Source organism: Erpetoichthys calabaricus, chromosome 12 (genome assembly GCF_900747795.2).
Source record: "Erpetoichthys calabaricus chromosome 12, fErpCal1.3, whole genome shotgun sequence".
Classification (NCBI taxonomy): domain Eukaryota; kingdom Metazoa; phylum Chordata; class Cladistia; order Polypteriformes; family Polypteridae; genus Erpetoichthys; species Erpetoichthys calabaricus.
In genome coordinates this window covers 82,573,811-82,586,841 of record NC_041405.2, presented here as the reverse complement: position 1 = coordinate 82,586,841, position 13,031 = coordinate 82,573,811, and the positions used below count along the sequence as shown (strand labels likewise).

Sequence of the window (13,031 nt, the reverse complement as noted above, 5' to 3'; positions counted from 1 at the left end):
AAATTTCCTCTGGGAGCAATAAAAGATCTTGCCGACCGCGCAAAACCCTCTCTATATGAAATTCTCTTAAAATTTGTGTACCGATATCAATTGGTCGCTCATTCATGAACGGCGAATCCATGACTGAATGAATTCCATGCACGGACACTGATTACGTGTGTAAACTAATCCTTGTTTACGTAGAACAGGTTTGAGGATTTGGATGTGTTGCTATGACAATACATCCAGCAAGAGTTTCGAAAAACCGACAGATCCAGGATCAGGCCAAATCGTCAACAATTACATCCGGCTAAACGAGTAATCCATGTACGAAAAATACCCCCCAGTTCTACAAATAGCAAAGCACATGCATTTGTGACCCATACACACTTAATAACATGCTACAACCATTAGGATCTTATCCAAAATGGAAACTGCAGCTTTCACAGTTTGTGATGTTTAGTAGAACCTCACTGACTTGTATTTTAGCAATGTAACAACCGTTCATAATATATTTATGGGTGATGCCTCTAAACAGTTGCCCATTCAAAATGTAAAATTGATGATAGTGTTCCCTACAGATTTGTTTTATGTTGAATAAGCAGTACATTCATTGTAACATTTCCATTAAATTTTCCACTGAATCCAAGTCTTGTTTGCAGTAAAACATTAGTGCATGGCCTGTGACTTTGAGAAGGAGCTAAGCCTTTATTTTTCTGTCAGGGCAGTCTCAGATAAAAGTTTATATTTATACTACACCTTTTATTAGAAAAGTGGAGAGTAAACATTCATATTTTGACTTACTGTATGTGGGCACTGTAGACCTAGAATTGTTTCATTCAAAAACTAAATGTCTCACAGCTGTGGGATATTTTACAATGATAGTGTTGTCATTTATAATGTAAGATGCATTTTGTTTAGTCATGTACTTTATTTGATACATCACACTCCACTAATAAGCAAAAAACATTCAGTTTCACCTAGAGTCTCAAAGTAATGTTGGGGGAGGTATGGTTGGTATTGAGTGTTTTTTGATGATGGCTGAAAACTGTGACCACTCATTAATTAACAATTAAATTTTACACTCCTCAAATCAGACTGGCGTAATTTCCATTTAATTTGAATAAATATTGAAGAGTCATTCCACTTTATTTCAGCACTTTTGTACACTCAATGTACTCTTGCTGCAGTTACTCTGTTTGTACATATTGGTGCAATCTTCAATATGTTGGTAAAATTAAGGCAACATCTGCATGAAGGGTGAGCAATTTGCCAAGAATACTGGTAAGTTCTCATGTAACAAGATGATAGATTATGTTTAGATCTGTTCGTTATAGACTTATTTTAAAGAGTTCACTTAATAGCAGGAGTATTGTAGATTTTTTGGCAGCAGTAAAGATAGTGTTAGGCCTTCTGGCTTCGGCTTCACCTGACAACTCTCCTTCTGACGTACTCATATGTGCAACTTACCTTAATTAGTAGCCGGGCACACAAGTATAAAGAGTTATTATTGCATCTTTGTTTACTAAGCCTACTATATTGGTGATCTAAAAAAAAGATAAACATGTTATTTTGACATAATGTGAGATCATTTGTAATTTGGTTATATAAATGTATTGTTTTTGCAGTTTACATTACAACTCTTGTACTTGTAACCGTACTAAATATCAGTTACTATTAATTCATTGACCAGTCAAGCTTAACAATGACTAACACTTGAAAAACTTGCAAGTGATTTTCGACCTGAGAAGAGTATTTCATTGGATAAGTTAATATCATACATTTCAACAAGTGACATCTCCAAAAAGATGTCTGTTTGGCAGAGATTATAGTGCACTTAGTAAAGATGGATATAACCAAGAGGTCTTAGTGATATATTAAAAGCATAATTTGTTGACCACCAAGATTAACATAAAAAAATTAGATTCACTTTAATCTGCATCTCGTACTCCAGAATGCAGAAATAAAAATAATAAACCTGTATAGAGAGCTACAAAGACAGAAACAATGAATTAATGATGTGCATTAGGCAGTGTCTATCAGTGAGTAAACAAACTTGAATACATCTAAAGGAACAAATAGTAACCGAGAAATATATGACAAATTAACCACCAAAAAGAAGTCCTCCTATCCATCCAAAAGAAAAAATACACACAGAAAAATATTTAAGTGACAGAATAATAACCAAACTATAAGGTATACAAAGACGCAGACAAATTTACTGGTACCCTGAAAGTGCTGTATGCTTTCTGAAGAGCGAGTCAATGATCAGCAGTTGTTCTGTGTGTACCTGCATGCCTTTCAAAATGTCAGAGTAAAGCAAAGCAAGTGTGAAAAGAGGTCAAGTATTGTTTGTTCTACTGTACATAGATATTCTACCCTTGGAGAAGATCCTAAATAATTGGATTTTTCAAACTACGTGTTTTCTTTAATTGGCATCACACGTCTCCAATAATGCAATCCGTCATTTAGCCTAATTACTGTAAATGAAGAAAAGTCACTCTGCTGTTTATCATGTTCTCCATACTGAACATGGACCACAGAAAGCAAAGGAGAGAGTTGTCCGAGGAGATCAGACAGAAAATTATAGACCGACGTGTTAAAGACAAAGGGCTGTAAGACTGTCTCCAAGCATCTTGATGTCCCTGTGACAACAGTTGTAAATATTAAGAAGTTTTAAGGTCCATGGCACTGTAGCCAACCTCCCTGGATGCAGCAGCAAGATGACAGTCTACATCAGAAAAGGGCAAAAGAGTAGTGAAACTCCACTGTTGAGAGAAAACCACAAAACAAAGTTGCTAAAAAACATATTGACAAGCCCCAATGCCTCTGGGAGAATGACCTTTGGACAGATGAGGCAAAACTGGAGATTTTTGGCAAGTCTCCTCCGTCTGTCAGTGGAGCAGGACAGTGACAGCAGTCTGTTGCTGAAGCTGCTCTTCTGTCTGGAGATGATACTGTTTAGTGGATGCAGTGGATTCTCCATAATTGATAGGAGCCTGCTTAGCGCCCGTCGCTCTGCCACAGATGTCAAACTGTCCAGCTCCATGCCAACAATAGAGCCTGCCTTCCTCACCAGTTTGTCCAGGCGTGAGGCGTCTTTCTTCTTAATGCTACCTCCCCAGCACACCACTGCGTAGAAGAGGGTGCTCGCCACAACCGTCTGATAGAACATCTGCAGCATCTTATTGCAGATGTTGAAGGACGCCAGCCTTCTAAGGAAGTATAACCGGCTCTGTCCTTTCTTGCACAGAGCATCAGTATTGGCAGTCCAGTCTAATTTATCATCCAGCTGCACTCCCAGGTATTTATAGGTCTGCACCCTCTGCACATAGTCACCTCTGATGATCACGGGGTCCATGAGGGGTCTGGGCCTCCTAAAATCCAACACCAGCTCCTTGGTTTTGCTGGTGTTCAGGTGTAGGTGGTATGGGTCACACCATTTAACAAAGTCCTTTATGAGGTTCCTATACTCCTCCTCCTGCCCACTCCTGATGCAGCCCACGATAGCAGTGTCATCAGCAAACTTTTGCACGTGGCAGGACTCCGAGTTGTATTGGAAGTCTGATGTATATAGGCTGAACAGGACCGCAGAAAGTACAGTCCCCTGTGGCGCTCCTGTGTTGCTGACCACTGCCTCTGTCCAAGTGGTAGAGTGATCGGTGTAGCATATAGATGATGGCATCCTCCGCTCCCACCTTCTCCTGATATGCAAACTGCAGAGGGTTGAGGGCGTGTTGAACCTGTGGCCTCGGGTGGTGAAGCAGCAGCCCCTCCATGGTCGTCTTCACATGTGATGTCGGCAACAGGTCGGAAGTCATTCAGCTCACTAGGACGTGATACCTTTGGGACTGGGTGATGCAAGATGTTTTCCAAAGCCTCGGGACTCTCCCCTGTTCCAGGCTCAGGTTGAAGATGCGCTATAGAGGACCCCCCAGCTCCGATGCACAGACCTTCAGCAGTCGTGGCGATACTCCATCTGAACCTGCTGCTTTGCTGGCACAAAGTCTCCTCAGCTCTCTGCTCACCTGCGCTGTTGTAATTGTGGGTGGGGATGCCTCTCCTATGCTGGTATCAGCAGAAGGATATGTGGAGGGTGCAGTACTCCGAGGTGAGAGTGGGTTAGGGTGGTCAAACCTGTTAAAGAAGTTGATTTTGAGTGTTCTGATATGAGCCCCGATTTGAATCTTATCAGACAACTATGGAAAGAACTGAAACATGTGGTCTGGAGAAGGCACCCCTCAAACCTGACACAGCTGGAGCATTTAACTTGGGAAGAGTGGGCCCAACTATGTGTGGACAAGTGCAGAAGTCTCACTGAAAGCTCAGGAATCGCTTGTTTGCAGTGATTTGCTTCTAAAGGTTGTGCAGCAAAATATTAAGTTGTTATTTTTGTCCATGCCATTTTCATTTGTGGTTTTATTTGGAATATTCTGTTGAGTCAAAACTTTTTTTTTTGTTAAGTACAGAATAAACAATGATAGGTGCTAATTACTTGGGTCAGTTTCAAGTTATTCCATAGACAATTGTGTTCTTTTTCATTGGGCAATATCAACAAATTTGTCCACATCTGGAAGGAATATCTACTGTGTACATTCCTTCCAGATGCATTAGATTTACGTGTGTTAAATAGAAATGTCCTTTGGCTTTGGTGGTGGTATACTATGTGTTTTATTAAGTTTAATGTCACTGTTCTCTGTGCCCACTGTTATAGACTCATTCATACAGGCCGACCAAGTATGGCACACAGGGGCACTGCATCAGTATTTAGAATTGCCGAGCCAAGCACAGGACTAGAGAGCCAAACTGGAGAATTGAATAGTCAGCCTAAAGACAGACTAGTATATTTCTGTCTTCTGTCAGCACACCATTTTCTCTCCTTGTTGGGAGAATGAGAACTGTATGTAGGCATTGTGCTATTCCTGTATGTTTGAAGGTGGGGTTTGAGTCCTGTCCTGACCTTGTTTGGATTCGGAGCCAAGGAGCCTACACATGGAGCAACCAGTATATAAGAAATGGACACCTACGGCCAATACTTTGAAGCTTCCGGGTGGAAGAGTATGTCTTCCGTCCGGGGCCGGGCAGAAGATTATGTCCTCTGTCCGGTGAAAATCCATTCAGCGTGGCGACGAAAGATGACTGACTGCGTAGGTCGAGCCACCCACATGCTTGATATGTCTGTCATAAGCTTCCCGTTTGTAATACCACGTGAACACGTCAGTAAAAAGCTAGATTATCCTTTTGTTCTCGTGTAATCTTTTAACCGTCACATTGCATGCAGGGGAGGGATAATACCTTTTTATTTAAATTCAGGTTAATTAAAACGCCACAACTGAAAAGAACACATTTCCAGAGAGCTAATGCCCCTCTTAAGGAAACAGTTGGTAACATTGGATATGTAGCATGCAAGATTGTGGTGGTCCAACGTGTTTCAAGGGGAAAGCCCTCTTCTTTGGGGCCATTTAAAATTTCTGAAGAAGGAAAGAGATTTAAATACAGTAGAGTCTCGCTTATTCGACATTCCGTATTATCTGACGTCCCACAGCAAAAAAAAACAAAAAACCGCATCAATTGGCAACAAGAACTGCAAGTTGCGAGCGTGAGCGTAATCTATTTTTTGTTACTCCCGACTCTACTGCAGCTAATTACAGTGGAACCTCAGTTTGTAAGCATAATTTGTTTTCCGGAAACGTGCTCGGAGTCCAAAGCACTCGTGTATCAAAGCGAATTTCTCCATAAAAAATAATGCAAACTTGGATGATTCGCTCCACAACCCAAAACTATTCATATAAAAATGATTAATACAAAATATAAAGTAAAAATACATAAAACAAATTAACCTGCACTTTACCTTTGAAAAGAATCATGGCTGGTGTGAGTGAGTTTCTAAACTCCTGTGGGATTCCACCCAACGGGACGACACGCGGAAGAGCGTCCCAAAGCAATCACAGTCTCTCAGCGCTGTAGCAGTGCGCCGTAAAAGCAAATCCGAAAAGACCGTGCACATGCTATAAGTGCCTGCCGTCGATGGGTGATACAAGGAACATTATAAATGCGCAGAGCACAGTACTACTTGGCCACGGCCCTGCCTGACTGCTGTGTCTGTGTATAGGAGAGCGGCAAATCCCGCTACAATAAATAACCGCACTGTTGCTGTTTCAAGCTGAATTAAATACATTGAGCAACAAGAAGAAGCTACAGGAATCGATATATTGATGCTGCAAAGATGGCGAGACTTATCAGCAAAGAAACAGCACTCATCAGGAAAGCAGACTATGATCAAAAATTTCTTTAAATCATCACAGGACTGAACTTTTTAAGTACAGTACATACTGTATTTAACTTCAGACAATTCTGTAACTAAGTTAATTTTTTCAGTTAATTGTTTTACAACAAAACAGAAAAAATTATTAGGTTTATAATGTGTAAAATTATAACATAGTTTGTTTAATAGGCTTTTTCTTAACGCCTCCCATTAAGCCAACATTTTTGCTTATCCGACGTTCTGCCGGCCCGTTTATGTTGGATAAGTGAGACTACTATACTACGAAACACAGAAACAGAGAAACGGGAACAGTGAAAGTAAATATCTTTAGTAGGAGGGAAATCTTACAAAAATTATTATACCAGTGGCAGAAACTCAACTACACAGGGATACTGAGCTAAATCACAACAATAAATTAATTTAGCAATTGAAAAACATTATGCAAAAGATATTCTAAAAAAAAATCAGAGGGGAACTGTAAATGGGAATAGTGGTATAAGAATGGCTCATTGTTCACATTTTTGTTCATTTCTTTAAATATATTACTGTTATTTGTACCTTCTGTTTATATTCATCTTTACCAACACTTAGCTATTATAAGTAGTCTTCTATTTTCTATGACGATTCTATAGTGCATCCATACATGTTTAATACTCACGTTCTTGATTGTTCTGCAGCCTGAAGGAACCGGCCGTCTAAAACAGTAAATTCTTTAAAATGTGATGCTCTGTAATTGTCGTGCCTATTACAGAACACTTTTGTGTGTAAAGATTAAATGGTGTCTTATTCCAGAAACTCTCAAAAAAACTCACCTGAGAATCTACATGCCTCTTTCAACATGGCAAATGTTTTAGTTCCTACCTCTACCATCAGAAAAAGAACACAAACTGCTTTGACTGAAGGTTAGTTAGAAGAAGGATCCTTCACTCCTAAAATAGCTCTGCTTTGGCTTTATTTTGAATAACAACAAGACCTTCTCTATAATGTACTCTTGACATATGGGACCTGACTTGAACTATACATAATGTCCAAAGAAAGCCATGTTTGGCAAAAATGAAGCCCAGCATGTCATGATATCAGTAAATCAATAGTCAAACGGTGTGAGAGTGGTGAAGACGCCTGGGTTGATTTCTAGCCACAGGGTCTGGACAGGTTGCACTTACTGTGACTTCTCTTTTATACCAGTGTGTTATAGTAGACATTTTGAGGCCCGCTGCTCAACATCTAAAGTTTGGTTGAAGTTGAATCCTAAAGCAAATTATATAAATGTATTACAAATGTACCAACATTATACTGTATACATCATATTGGACTAATTGCTCTAAATGCTCACTTAGTCTGATTTGTTTTCGTTGAAATGTATCCAGAATGATCTCGTTTTCTTTTTTGCATTGCATTGCGCTGCTCTGTTTTGTTACATAATGTATTTCATGATGCAGAACTCTAAGAGGACAAGAATAAAATAACACATCGATACTGAATGACAGTATAATACAAGACTATACATTTGTCCAGTCTCCTTTGGCTAGTTGCTCCAAGATAGAAAAGCACTTGAGGATTGGGCAGGAAAGTATTTGTTCTTGGCTTAAAACCTGGCTTTACACGAGAGCTTTCATTTGTTTACAATGCTACCCATTTTTCAAAATTCTCAGAAAGCTTTTTATTATATAGAAAGGCATTTTTTTCAGTAGAGATTGTATTGTACTTTATATGGATTTTGAGTTCTGTTATAAATATTCTTTGAATTATTGTAAATGATTATTTCCGCCTTATCTAAGTCAGTAGACATTGGAGTAAACTATATGGTACAGATGGACACAACTTTTTTTGCCAGTGTCTGTAATTTCGATTGTGGTCTGTTATAAAACACTTCAGAAAAATGCAAATTCATTGAACCGATGGTATTTTAAAATATAGGAAGGACAAATACTGTATCTTACATTTCTAAAGAACTTTTAGTTATTTACAACGGGAAAGACTGACAACAGAAATGAGCTGTCCAGTTGAACACATTGGGTTAAAATGTTAACATTATACAAAGTTATTGTCTGTCACACCTGCATTTTTATCACTCTTTAATATTGTTTTTTGTATCATTATGCTGGTGTATGTGAATTTCCCCTTGGGATTAATAACAACGTATCCATCCATCCATCCATCCATCCGAGTTGTAAGCCTTGTCCCACTTGTTTCTGATTAGCATAGAAACTCTCCAGCCACTTTGTAATCTGCTTATCCGTCCCTTTATCCAGAGTAAGGTGGCCACTGCCGGTCTCCGCAGTCCTGGATGGAGCTTCAGTGCATTGATGGGCACACTCACAAGTATAAGGCTCCGAGTTGCCAATTACAGTAATGTGCACGTCTTTGGCTTGTGCAAAGAAAACCATTTTAATTTAATACAGATGTGTTACAAATGCAAGCATTTCTAAATGAGTCATTTAATGGCAGCAACCCCAAGGAGTTAGTTAAAGAGGATGTAGCAAAGAGCAACAGGATATCTAAAGGCAGCACAACAATCTTGTGTGTGGCGTTGTGTTCTGAAGAGAAAAATACTCGACTGTTCCTTTAAAGTGAACGCGGAAAGTAGCTTCAAAATACATGTAACTCTGAAAAATGTGAGCACTGGAACAGCATCTTTAGTTGCATTAGAGATCAGTCTGATGGATACCCAAATTAATCTTCAAATTTAAAATATTTCTCTGAATGAATTGCTTGCACTAAGCATATTTGGGGGGTTGTATGGATTTTACCACCCATCCCAAATTTAGAAATAATGCCCTTATTGGGGAAACCGGTTTTGATTTTTCGGTTTGTCTCTGGGGTTTAACCAATGAGATCTCCTACAGTGTCGGCCGCTCGTATACGTCCGCTCTGGGCCTCTGTGTGTGCAGTGCATATCCATACCGTATCTACTTGATAAAGCTGTTGGTCACATTTTTTAATCAACTTCTCCATTACAGATAAGAGTAATTTTGTGCTGTAATTTAATACATAAAAAAGTAACATTCATTTCTGTAAAGGGAGGTAGAAATTGCAAGCACAAACATTAAATCAGCCAAGGAAACTGAATGCAGCATGTCATGAGTTTGATGGTGACACTGTGTGCATTTTAAATTTAATAATATGGGTTCTGAAAACAATTCGGAGTGATAATCTGGTAACTTTTAAAGCCTGTGCTCTTTATAGACTCTGCTAATAAAGGGACAATTTCTTTGACAGACTTTGAACTTCCTCATGCATCTCGTAGTTTGGATTCTGTGCCATTCACCTGATCCTCTGCATGCGACTTCCTTAAACTCCCGGGACAGTTAAGTCAGGAACAGGTGGGAAGCTTATTGCGGAAGTCTCATTTGTAAGGGATTACGACTATGTGGTGGACGGCCAGGGCCCTTACCAGGTTGTGATGCCTATATAATTAAAGGATTGGGGGACAGATTTCACACAGGGCATTATCTCCCCGGAGCGCTAGATGCCAGCCCCCTAGGGTTGCAGCGGCACCTCGGATCCCCGCTGCACTCCACGAGAGTTAGTCTGGCACAGCCCTGTTCGGTTCCATGGCAGCCACCAGGGGGAGCTGCTGAGCCTAGGTGTAATTCCAGACCCCCCCTAACCTGAAGCTCTCCCAGGTACAGCTTAAAAGGAGCCCCCTGCCTTCATTCTGGGAGCCAGTGTCGGGATGGAGGGAGGCGAACTTGCCAGGAAGAGTGGATGTGGAAGGAGAGACGGGAAGAGAGAAGAAAGTGTGCTGTACAGTGGAAAGGCGTGTCCCACCAGAAAAATAAAACGCGTGTGCTGAACTTGTGTCCTGTGTCTGTCTGTTTTGGGTTTGGGGAGCTGTGTGCCCCCTGCACGCCACAGAGTGTTTGATATAAATCAAAATACAAGAACACTGAAATCAAGCAGACCATCCATCACCTCTGGTCATACTGTACATGAGGTGTTTTAAAACTTTGGATTATGTGACTTTAGGAGCTTCACAGATGAGAAGCGTCGCTCTGCTTTGAGAGTTTTCTCCACACTTCTGACACTTGCTCATTCTCTCTCTACACTTCAAGTACTCTTCACCTTGAGTGAGCAGAATTCGCCATTTTCAATGACCGTATTTATACTTCCTTGTGTCTAACATCTGCTTTTTGTCGTGTTTTGCAGATTCATCATCTTGGAGGAGATCTTGCAGAGCCCACTGCTTACAAGACCTTTACCGGCCCACCCAGTGCAGATCTGAGCCTTGAATCGAGATCTCTGCACTGGGCTGAAACCTCTGTTGCGCTTACTAACAAGTCGTTTGTGTCAGTCGCCGTATTCGGGCATTCTGCTTTAAACTCCAGAATGAAATATACATAAACTATATACTGTATGACAGAGAGAGAGACTGATTTTAATTCTGTATTACAATAAAAACTTGTTTTTAAATAATATCTTAGTTTGGAGGCATAAAATTAGGGAGTCTGTGTTCTAGAAAAGAGTTCAGTTTGCCCCAGTGTCTGAAACATCCTATAGTGACAATATCCCTAACTTTATTTTTGTTTTAAAACTATTAAACTTACAGTTTCTGGAGTGCACGATACTTATTATGCAAATACCCCAGTTTACTACTATTATTTTTACTACTTGTAGTTTTTCCATCTTGGGTTAATTTTCCTTAAATATTTATTACATTCTTGCATACAGTGTTGGACACCCATCACCTTTTTATATTAAACGTTTATGGGCAAGTTGTAATGAGCCTTAAAATCCGTGTTCTGTATGTCTTATCAACACGACTTTCTTTTGAACTACGAACGAGAGGTGGTGCTGTGCTGCGTTATCTGATCCTAGAGGCAGGCTGCTCCTAATAGTGTTTAAAGAACCTTCTCTTCATCTTTGTCCCTCCTTTTCTAAATGCAGCACACAAAGGTTGGACAAAGCTGTGCAGACGCATGTTGCGGACGTCAGGGTTTTCCTTTTAGAGTCCGCTCATATTGGGGATTCTGATCAATCATAGCGCCTTTTATTGACGAGCACAGAATGAAGCTGGGATTTGTGACTCTGTGGTTCACTAGTTGCACACTCGGATTGCTAAATATGTTTGAAATGCAAATTGTGTGTGTCTGTTACACATCCACAGTACACATCCAGCTCTCAGGAACTTTTTCAGTCAATAAATAGCACCCAAAGCAAAAGCAGGAAGAATGTCCTGAATTAAGTCGTCTTAATTTAAAAGATAGTTTGATCTTAAAAACAAAACACCCCAATAACTGCGTCATGCGTATTTTGGAAAAAGCTAAACTAATCCAAAACAAGGATTGGCCAAGTTAACTGTACTTTAATAGTTTCAGTGCATATGTCAGAAAACCAAACCCCCCGTTTGTAAGCCCTGAGGTGGTGTTTTTCTAGAGCAGATCAGGGCAGTTGCTAACCACAGAGGTTGTTGGGGAGTTCATGATTTGATGGAAAGTTTCTGTTAAAAACAAGTAAAGCTTCTCCACTGGTCCAGTGCACCCCATCACATGCACATTGCCATCCCCCCAAGTTTAGTACAATGGCAGGGGATGCTGAGGCACTTTATTAAAAGCTTGACAACTGATTTCACAGCATGGAAAACGGAGAAGGACAAAGGCAGTGAAGGACTAGAGATGTGTTGCATTGGGTCCCTTACTTGACGTCAATTTACTTTTTTTTCCCCTCTCTATACGAATTCCTTTGATTTCTCAGGTTTTATTAACTTAAATCGACCAGATATTTTGACTTTGTGAATTTCCTTTTCTTTTCCTGACAATGAAACCTCGGATGAGGTTAGGAAAACCAAATTGACCAAGTTGCTTGATGGGACAGCTTTGTGACTGTGAGAGGGGAAGAATTCAGAACAGTGGAGGCACAAAGTCCACTGGGAACTGTCGCTCAGGTCTTACAAATTACTTGTGAGGCTGCTGTGATGTTTCTAATAAAATTTTATTTTATTGTCACTTGCTACCTCTTGTGTTTTTTATGCAGTGGATTACCTTAGGACTTGATTACTGAGAATTTTCTGAAAAAAAGTATGGCTGATTTAATGCTGAATGGTTACTAAACAATACAATTTAGTCATTAAAATTATTATTTTATACAAAAACTCGGATCTTCCGATAAATAAGAGTGTGAAAATCGGACTGGCCCTCGTCTGAGGAACAGGAAGTACTTAAACGCTGCTCTCACTGCTGCCAGTTTTATTTTAATGGTGTCATTACACCCTGGACAGTGTTGTACTCCTGGCATGCAAGATGAGTTTACATGTCCTTTAATTAAAAAAACAAAAACTCATTAGTGCCTGTGCCATGGCAGCTAAAATGTTAATGAAGAGGATATTTCAAATTCACAAAGAAAACAAAAGCACAAGTTAAGGGTCTGAGGCACCTGAAGGCAAACCCCGTCTATTGAAAAGTGCACAAAAGGTGTAAAATAAAACGTGTGGTACAGCACTAGGGTGAGACGTCATGTAAATCAATTGGTCTGCCAAGATGGCGTCGTTTCCTCTTAAGTTGGATTCTGGAAGATGTGGGTCCGGGTGGTCTGATCCCAGAAGTGACATAATGGCTGGTAAAGTGTCTTCTCCTTCCCCTCCTGCAGAAAGGAAGATTGAGAGATTGTTATCATGCTGTGCCCCCTCCTGTCTCTGTGGTAAATTCCAATCGCACAAGCCTTGAAGTTGTTCCCCAAGAGCACCCATGTGACACTGCTTTAAAATGTACATGTTGAGACTTTGTTACGATGGGTGTTGCAATCCTGCAGTGAAAATGAAGAAGTCGGGCTGGCTGCAACTTCAGTTTGA

General features: G+C 40.1%; 1 protein-coding gene across 1 annotated transcript in view; it reads left to right on the top strand.

The window, feature by feature from the left end:
* Positions 1-12,189, top strand: part of rap2c (RAP2C, member of RAS oncogene family) — a 47,256-nt gene extending 35,067 nt beyond the window's left edge. Inside the window, exon 3 of the mRNA XM_028815758.2 lies at positions 10,394-12,189. The gene's annotated coding sequence lies outside the window, so the exon portion shown is untranslated. The remainder of the gene's footprint in view (positions 1-10,393) is intronic.
* Positions 12,190-13,031: the final 842 nt, after the last annotated feature.